Source organism: Cimex lectularius, unplaced genomic scaffold (assembly GCF_000648675.2).
Source record: "Cimex lectularius strain Harlan isolate CLEC.00 unplaced genomic scaffold, Clec_2.1 scaffold27, whole genome shotgun sequence".
Classification (NCBI taxonomy): Eukaryota; Metazoa; Arthropoda; class Insecta; order Hemiptera; family Cimicidae; genus Cimex; species Cimex lectularius.
Genome location: NW_019392670.1, coordinates 2,178,077 through 2,186,666, shown reverse-complemented (window position 1 = coordinate 2,186,666; position 8,590 = coordinate 2,178,077).

The following is an 8,590-nucleotide window of genomic DNA, read 5'->3' as shown; positions in this document are numbered from 1 at the left end:
ATTTCTGTATATTTGAAAATGTTTAAAAAAATATATAAATTAATCCGGCTCTTATTGTTTTCTCCGCCGAATGAACATTTTTTCGGACAAAATCGACATTTCTTAATTTTAAGTTAACCTTTTTACCTTCGAATAACCCTAGTTTTATTTTCAACCTAATGCTTTCCATCTGAAAATCAACACTTTCTTTAAAGTATCAGGAACCTAGGAAATGGTATGAATATAATATAAAATTCTTGCATATTGGAAAATGTTTTAAAAAGTATAAAGTAATCGGGCTCTTATAGTTTTCTCCGTCAAATTAACATTTTTTGGACAAAATCGACATTTCTTAATATTAAATTAATCATTTTTACCTTAGTTTTAAATTAACCTAGTTTTATTTTTAACCTAACTCTTTTTACCTGCAAATTACCACATTCTTTAAAACGTCAGAAACCTAGGAAATGTATAAAATGTAATGTGTAATCTGTAAAATGTAAGCAATCCTGCATTAAAAAAATGTTTAAGTACGCATAAAAATAATTGGGTTCATAAAAGACCATATAAAAATTAATTGTAGTTAAAAAGATAAATTATATAAAATTAAATATTAAAACATATATAAATCCTTTAAATATTTTATTACTGTTAACAGAAATGTTGACAAGTACATTCTTATCTGATACTGTACGCACATCACTATTACTAACATAATACGATAATAACCTTATAAAAATAACTTTCTTGATAACATTTCAAACAAATTAGATATGTTAATTAGACTAGATTACAAGAATTAGACATAAATATAGCTTTTAAGTTTAAAAAATAACCTATACCAACCCTCTTGACACCCCCAATTTCTCAAATTAAACAGAGAATTCTTTGTTTTTTTGCATTTTATTTGTAATTAGTTTTTTTATGGTTTTTAAGGCTCTCAATAATTGTTAGGGTGTGATAAAAATTATGGAGTTCCACAGCAAGGATACTACCCAACACAACAGAATTTTGTTGTTGCTTACCTCTAATTATTTTATATTTTTAAAAAATCATTTTTTATTTAGTTTTATATAATTTTTAATTTTGATTGTAATAAATTTTTCTATGGTCTTCTAAGAGCAAAATAATTTTTTTAATACAATGAATTTTACTCTACATGCTTAAATTTCATACCATCTCTTAATTTTCGATGTTTTAAAGATAGGCATAAGTTTTAAATTAAAAAGAGTTAATTTGAAGTTAGAAACGATTAGTTTGGCATTAAATGCGATTAGGGTTAGTTTGATGCAAAAAAATAACGTTGATTTGATGAGAGAAAGGGTTAATTTGATGGAAAAAATGCACATTTTCAAATGAGTGATCCATAAATTTATTGCACCATGTTTTAAAGAAAGGCATAAGTTTTAAATTAAAAAGGGTTAATTTGAAGTTAGAAACGATTAGTTTGGGATTAAATGCGATTAGGGTTAGTTTGGTGCAAAAAGTAACGTTGATTTGACGAGAGAAAGGGTTAATTTGATGGAAAAAATGCATATTTTCAAATGAGTGATCCATTAATTTATTGCACCATGTTTGTCTTTTCTGGGTGGGGCATGAAAATGAGTGTTTTTAAGTGTATGTGTTCTGATCGTCTAATATTTCTTTATCGTTCTCTTGATAATTGAATTTATTCGGTATCACATTACCTTTGTCAGCTTTGGATTTAACAGGAATTGTGTTGAATATGTCAAAAGTGTGCGAAATTAAAATGAGTTAATTTGACATACAAAATGGTTAATTTGATAGACAAAAACTCATAGTACACCCAATCACAATAAACACAAAATGAAATATCTATACGTACCATGTACAGTACAATAAAAGAACCCCGTGCAAGCACAATTCTCAAATAGGGTAAAATTCCTACAAGCTCCCCATATAGAGCCAAAGAACGACACCCTTCACGAAGTGGGACGAATCTTGCAACCTTCTACACATGCAACACACAACTTTATCTCGAAAGTAAACGGGGGTTAGTCGACAGAAAATGGGTTGTTAATATTAGGGGAAAAAACCTATAAACCTATCTGATGATCACTCTTGGGAAATATATTTTTTAACTGGATTTTACGATTGTATCGAATCAAACGATCAACCTATGAATCGGGCTGATACTAAGATTCAAATGGCTCAATTTATTTTCATGAAGTCCTCTGCTACTGACCCACAATTTTAAGTTCATTTGTCGCCGAGAATCAAATAGATTACACGACATTTGAAAAATGGCAAAAAGGAGGGAAAATTCAAAAGGTTGGGTTGAGATGGGAAGTTAGTGTCCGAGTGGATCGGGATCACGATAGCTCAAGTGGTAGAGTAGCGGCGTATCAAGCCGAAGATCGTGTATTCAAATCCCGCTCGTGCCATTGACTTTTTTTATCTCAACTAAAAACCTTAATTAATTGTGATATATTAATTCGTCAAGCGGACCTCGAAATTAGTGAATTTTAAGTTACCTTCTGCTTACCTTTTGCAGCTCATCCCAAGTATTTTCCCAGCGAAAATTTAACGCTCACTGTGAGTTCGCCTTACAATCTGTTGGTCCACTTATTGGTACTTATTTTCTTTTTCACAGATGTACGGCCTGACTTAGTGCTGTTATGGGTGTTCATGTTGAGTTGTGATGGAATAGCTTTAAAGCTGATTAAGGCTATTCCTAAGCTACTATTCCTACTATCGTTTTTCTACATGTCTATAGGTTTTCCTTGCAGAACTACCAGAAAACATTTGCGATATATTTTCCACGTGAATAAGAATGTCTACAAGACTTTGTGAACAATCAAAGAACGGGAGAAAGGAAGAACGACAGAGACGGACTTCTTGACAGCTGAATCTTCTATAATTACCGAAAATAACTGGTTATTGATACAAAGTTGCGTAATAGGGAAGAGTAATTATGTAATTATATCACACTCGGTAAAGCACAATGCAGTTGACTTCTTTTTAAAAACCGTTCTGTACAATAGTTTACTGTTTGTAGTTGGGGACAAAATTTTGTGATAATTGCTTTCTATCGATTGTCCGGATGTTATTTTCGAAAGTCCTTGTGGTTAAATAACTGAGAGGCTCTGAATCTGCAAAGGGTAATCGATTTACCTTGGGGATTTACCTTTCCCGTGTCAAGCGCAGATAGAGGAGAAGGAAAAACATGACAGCCTAATGTAACTTGATTGTTTTGTGGCGGAAAAGAGGTGTGTTAAGTGATGGGGAACTTGTGTGACCATTATTTAATAGATTTACGTCAGCTTGAATGAAAGGAGCTGTATCGGACAGTGGGTGTCAGGACCAGGCCGACGGTACGCTCACCCTTCCTATTTTTGTTTACGTTTACAGCACTTCTTCCCTAACTCTTTCCGTTCCCCTTCGAGCCCCTGGCTCGTGCCGGGTTAAGTGTGGCCTCAGACTCTCGTCCCCTCGAGACTTACCTGATGGAAAACTCGAACCCGAGGGTACTGTGATATAGGTCGTCCAGAATTTCGAGGCTTCCTCTAACAGACTCTTGGAGGAGAACAACACATTGACAAACATGGAATAGTCAGAAACAACGACACTTTGTTTTTTTAAGTTAAGAGTGAACAGTCTGCTAAAAGATAAGTAACTATGTGGACTCAAGAGAGTGAAGAGCGCTTCAGTACAAAATAAATATTATAAACAGCTTTTTCCATTTCAAATTAATCCTTTCTTTAAAGCATTAAAAAACTTGAATATAGGAGGTTTATATTTCATACCATTTCTTTTCTTCATTTTTAACGGTTTAAACAGACAGTTAACTTAAAGTTAAAAAGGATTAATTTGAAATTAAAATGGGTTAATTTAAACTCAATGTAGGTTAATTTGGTCCGAAAAAATGTTAATTAATTAATTAAGCAAAAATCTGTAAAAAGCCAATTATTTTATATTTTTAATTTTTTTTCAAATGTGTGGTGATTAGTGACCATTAATTTTTTTCAAATATACAGGCGTTTAACATACACGCTTACTTTCAACTAATTAATCTTTATGTAAGGTATAAAATGAAAAAGTTAGCGTCACTTTTTCTGGGATTCGAACCCACGACCTTCGGTTAAATACTCCACTGCTCTACCACTTGAGCTATCGTGACTTCGATCCACTCGGACCAACCTCCCATTTCAACTTACCTTTCGAATTTTCCCTCCTTTTTGCCACAATTTTAAATGCTTTAAATAACAGGTTTTGCTGTTAAAGAAATTGTTAGAAACTAAATACGGTTGATTTAATGTTTAAAATGGTTAGTTTGATATTATAAATGATCAATTTGAAAATAATAAGGAATAATTTGGTGCAGAAAAGGTTTGTTTGACTAGGCAAAATATTAATTTTGACAAAAAAAGATATATTTATATTAAAGACTAATTAAAAATAAAAAAATAGTAAAAAGGGCCCCGACAATCAAATAAGGTTGAATTGGTACAAAAATGTGTTAATTTGACGGACACAATCTACAAGAACCCTATTTTTTTTCTTCTCAAATATACAAAAATTTTATTTTACATGACTTTATTTCATACAATCTCCTACGTTTTTTCAATATTTNTATATAAATATTTATTATTATACTTTTTGTATAGTTTTCTAAAAGCCAAATTATGCATTGTTAAAGAAAAAATTCGCCAAAAGAGGAATTTCACGTTATATGCTTAAAGAAAGAGCCTAAAACTTTGAAATTAAATACAAGTAATTTGAAATTAAAATGGGTTAATTTTAAATTAAAAAAGATAAATTTACGTTAAAACTGTTCATTTTCAATTAAAAATGGTTAGTAAGAAATTAAAAAGATTCATTTGAACTAAAACCGATCAATATGAAATTAAAAAGATTAATTTGAAGATAAAACTGTTAGTTTTAAATTAAGAATTATTAATTTGAAATTAAAAAAATTTAATTTGCTTCAAAAAATTTATTTAATGAGCAAAGGGTTAATTTTGACGAAAATGGATATTTATTTAAAAGGTAAATTAAAAATAAAAACCTTTTTAACTTCAAATTAACCTTTTTTATTTTCAAATTTTTAGGTTCTTTCTTTAAGCATATAAAGCGAAATTCCTGTATAGGCGAATTTTTTCTTTAATAACAAATAATTCAACGGTCCATAAATCACACACACACACACACACACACACACACACACACAAATACAAAAATCTTCGCCAATGCGTAATAAGCGCTTTTATTCCGCTCATATAAAAATCTTTATTTCGACTCACAATAAAGCCATGGAGGGAGTTTTCGGCTTCACCGCCTTCTCTAAAAATTTTATCCTTCAAAAAGTGATCAACATTCCTAAAAAGTGTAGTCTTACATCCTAAAGTAGGAGAGAGGTCGGGCGTATTTGGCGGGTGCGGTAAGGTTTCAAATCCTAAGTCCTTAAGTTTGACTGACGGCTTTTCGCACCGTAAGAGGACCAGAATTGATGAGAACACACGTAGTTACACGGCCCGCATTTGCTCGAGAACACGGCCATTGGTCTTTGGACGATGGGTCGGCTGTATTTTTACAGATGAGTGTACATTTGCTCTACGATCTCCAGATGGGCGTGAAAAAGTGTGGAGAACGCGAAATTACTAGTACGAAGCCTGTACGTTTCCAAACAGCCAACCTTTTCCAACAGTCAACCTTTCCAACTTACCTCAGTGGTGGTGTGGGCGGGAATTTCAATGAAGAATAACACAGAGTTGGTGGTTGTTCGTGAAGGGTCTTTGACTCCCACTCCCTATGTGGATGAAATTTTGGAACATCATGCGTTGCCTATACTCGATGAAATCAGCGACAATTCTATTCTAATGCACGATAATGTCCATCCACGTGTCGCTCGCATAGTGCAAACGTAACTTCAACAGCATAACATCAGGGTCTTAGCCTGGCCAGCCGTTCGCCAGACTTGAACCCCTCGAACTTTTATGGGATAACCTGAAAAGAACGAAGAGCATGCCCATCACTTCCTGGTGCACTTGAAAGGACTCATCCTGAAGAAAATGGGCTAACCTCCTGCAAAGAGACATTTCCAGGCTGGTAGAAAGTATGCCGCTGAGGCGTCTTCGAGATGTAATTGAGGCAAGAGGAGGAAATACGCGATATTGAAATGTTAAGTAAAAACCTAAAACAACGTTTAAAAAAATTTTATCTGTCCGTTTTTGTATTTTTTCATTTTCCTTGGAAATTTACATTTTTTAAAACTTTTTTGACAAAGACAATTATTTAACGTTAAAAAACGTGAAACTTTGATTAATATATAAAAATATATACAAATCAACTTATATTACAAGTGGGCGGAATTTTGGATGTCAGTGTATCTATAAACAAATCACAATTAAAACGAAAAAAAATTTAAAAAATTGTTTGGTGTCATTTAATTTGAGAAATGTAAAAAATTGTGGGTTTTAAGAACTTATAGTTTTTAATGTTAATTCAATTTTTTTTTTTATGTGGACTTCAAAGATCCAATTTAATTTATAAACTGCAGCAATATTGCCAATATTTACTTTCCCTAGCATTTTTATTATAAATTGGATTAAAATTTATTGTGTTTTACTGAAGGAAAAGTGTGGTGATTAGTGACCGTTAGTCGATGATTATTCGAAAATCGTGAGATGTGGTCTGGTGTGATGTAGGTTCAAAAAAAAACATTTTCTTTATCGTGCCAACGTTTCGATCTTTATTGAGATCATCTTCAGGGCCTGGGATTTACATTGTTTAAATTTAACAGATACATGTAGGATGTGGAAAAAGTGAATTTATACAATGCAAAAAACATTTTTTTTATATTCAATCAAAGTATTTCTACTCACTCAAAGTGTTTGTTTTCAACACGACACCCAAGAATGGCACAGTTACGCAGAAAACAAAAGAGTTTATGTAAAGGTAAAAATGGTTTATTTAAAAGTAAAAAGGGTTAATATAAAGGTGAACATTTTTAATGAAAGGTAAAAAGTTATAAAAAAAGGCTAATTTGGAATTAAGGAATGTATTAATGTAAAAAAAGGATTAATTTGTAATTAAAAATGGTTAAATGAAAGGCAAACAGGGTTAATTTTACGATGAATGAATCAGTTTAAAAAGTATTAATTAGTAATAAAAGTGGCTAATTAAAAGGTAAAAGGAGTTTATGTAAAGGTAAAAATGGTTTATTTAAAAGTAAAAATAGTTAATTAAAGGTAAAACGTTATTTAAAAAAAAGGTTAATTTATCATTAAGGAAAAGATTAATGTAAAAAAGGATTAATTGTAATTAAAAATGGTTAATTGAATGATAAACACGATTGACGATTTCTATTGAAACGATATAAGTATGTTTTTAAAGCATTTCTCTAATATTTGTGGACAAGGATAGATTTAATGAAATAGGCCAATAGATAGATTTTCTTTTTTTTATCGCCATTTTTATAAATATGAATAACATTCTCTCCCCAGGAAATCAACCCATATGTTCTCTATAGATTGAGATAAAAAACATACACACTTCAGAATATACACTGATCCACAAAAAAAGTGGTCCACTATGAAATTTTGTTCCCTTTTTTAATTTGAAAACGTTTTGGAGATATTTTTTGTTTTACTACTTTCAAAATGAGTTACTAATTATAATTAGACGGAAAGTATTTGCTTTTTTTGACCGATAGAGATACAAAACCGCTTAATTCATAATTTGATTTAAAATCTGCACAATGTAAATCATCAAACAATGGCATTTAATCATTTAAAAATGCCTTTATTCACTATTGCGTTGTTACTGGGTAACTCAAAACAAAAAAATTTAAAAAAATGCCAATAATACCAGCCCTCCTATTGGCACTTCCAGTGGCTAAAGCACAGGAGACCACGCTCTGAGAAACGCCAACTGCCTCTGTGATATGAATGTGATATAAGTGTATATAGAGGGTGATATGAGTACACGACTTGCTGGTGACTTCGATGTCTCATTCTCAAAATAATATAATATATAACTTCTCGATCAAGATGGTTAAAGAGAACACAACTGGATTAAAACGGAGAAAAGTCGAGAAAGGTTTTTGTTTAACAAGCAGTAAAGCTAAAAGAACACAATTACCCGATGCAACGCTACCCGATGCAAATCCAATGTCCAAATTCCATAAGATTGCATTATCCTCGTGCACATCTGCCCGATGCCACGCAACGCTACCCTACACTACGCTACGCGATGTAACCAAGTTCCCCCACTGTCCAGATTTTCGTCGAGTAGCATCGAGTACAGTCGAAGACAAAACAACCGGACACTCATATTTTTCATTTCAAACTGTATGTATTATTGTCGTTATATTAATTACAATACACTTATTGTAACATAAATCAACTTAAGTGAGATAAAAAATTCATGAGTTTTATTATTATATTATTGGGTTGTCCGGAAAATAATGCAGGATTTTGGTATTAAACAAAAAAAAAGAAACTAGTTACTTTAAAGCAATGTTCTTTAATCAAAATAATTTCCCATACTCTCAATACATTTCTCCCAACGTGTTGGTAACTTATTAATTCCGTCTGAGTAGAATTCAGAATTTTTAGAATTGATAAAGTCAATAAATGCATTTTCCAGT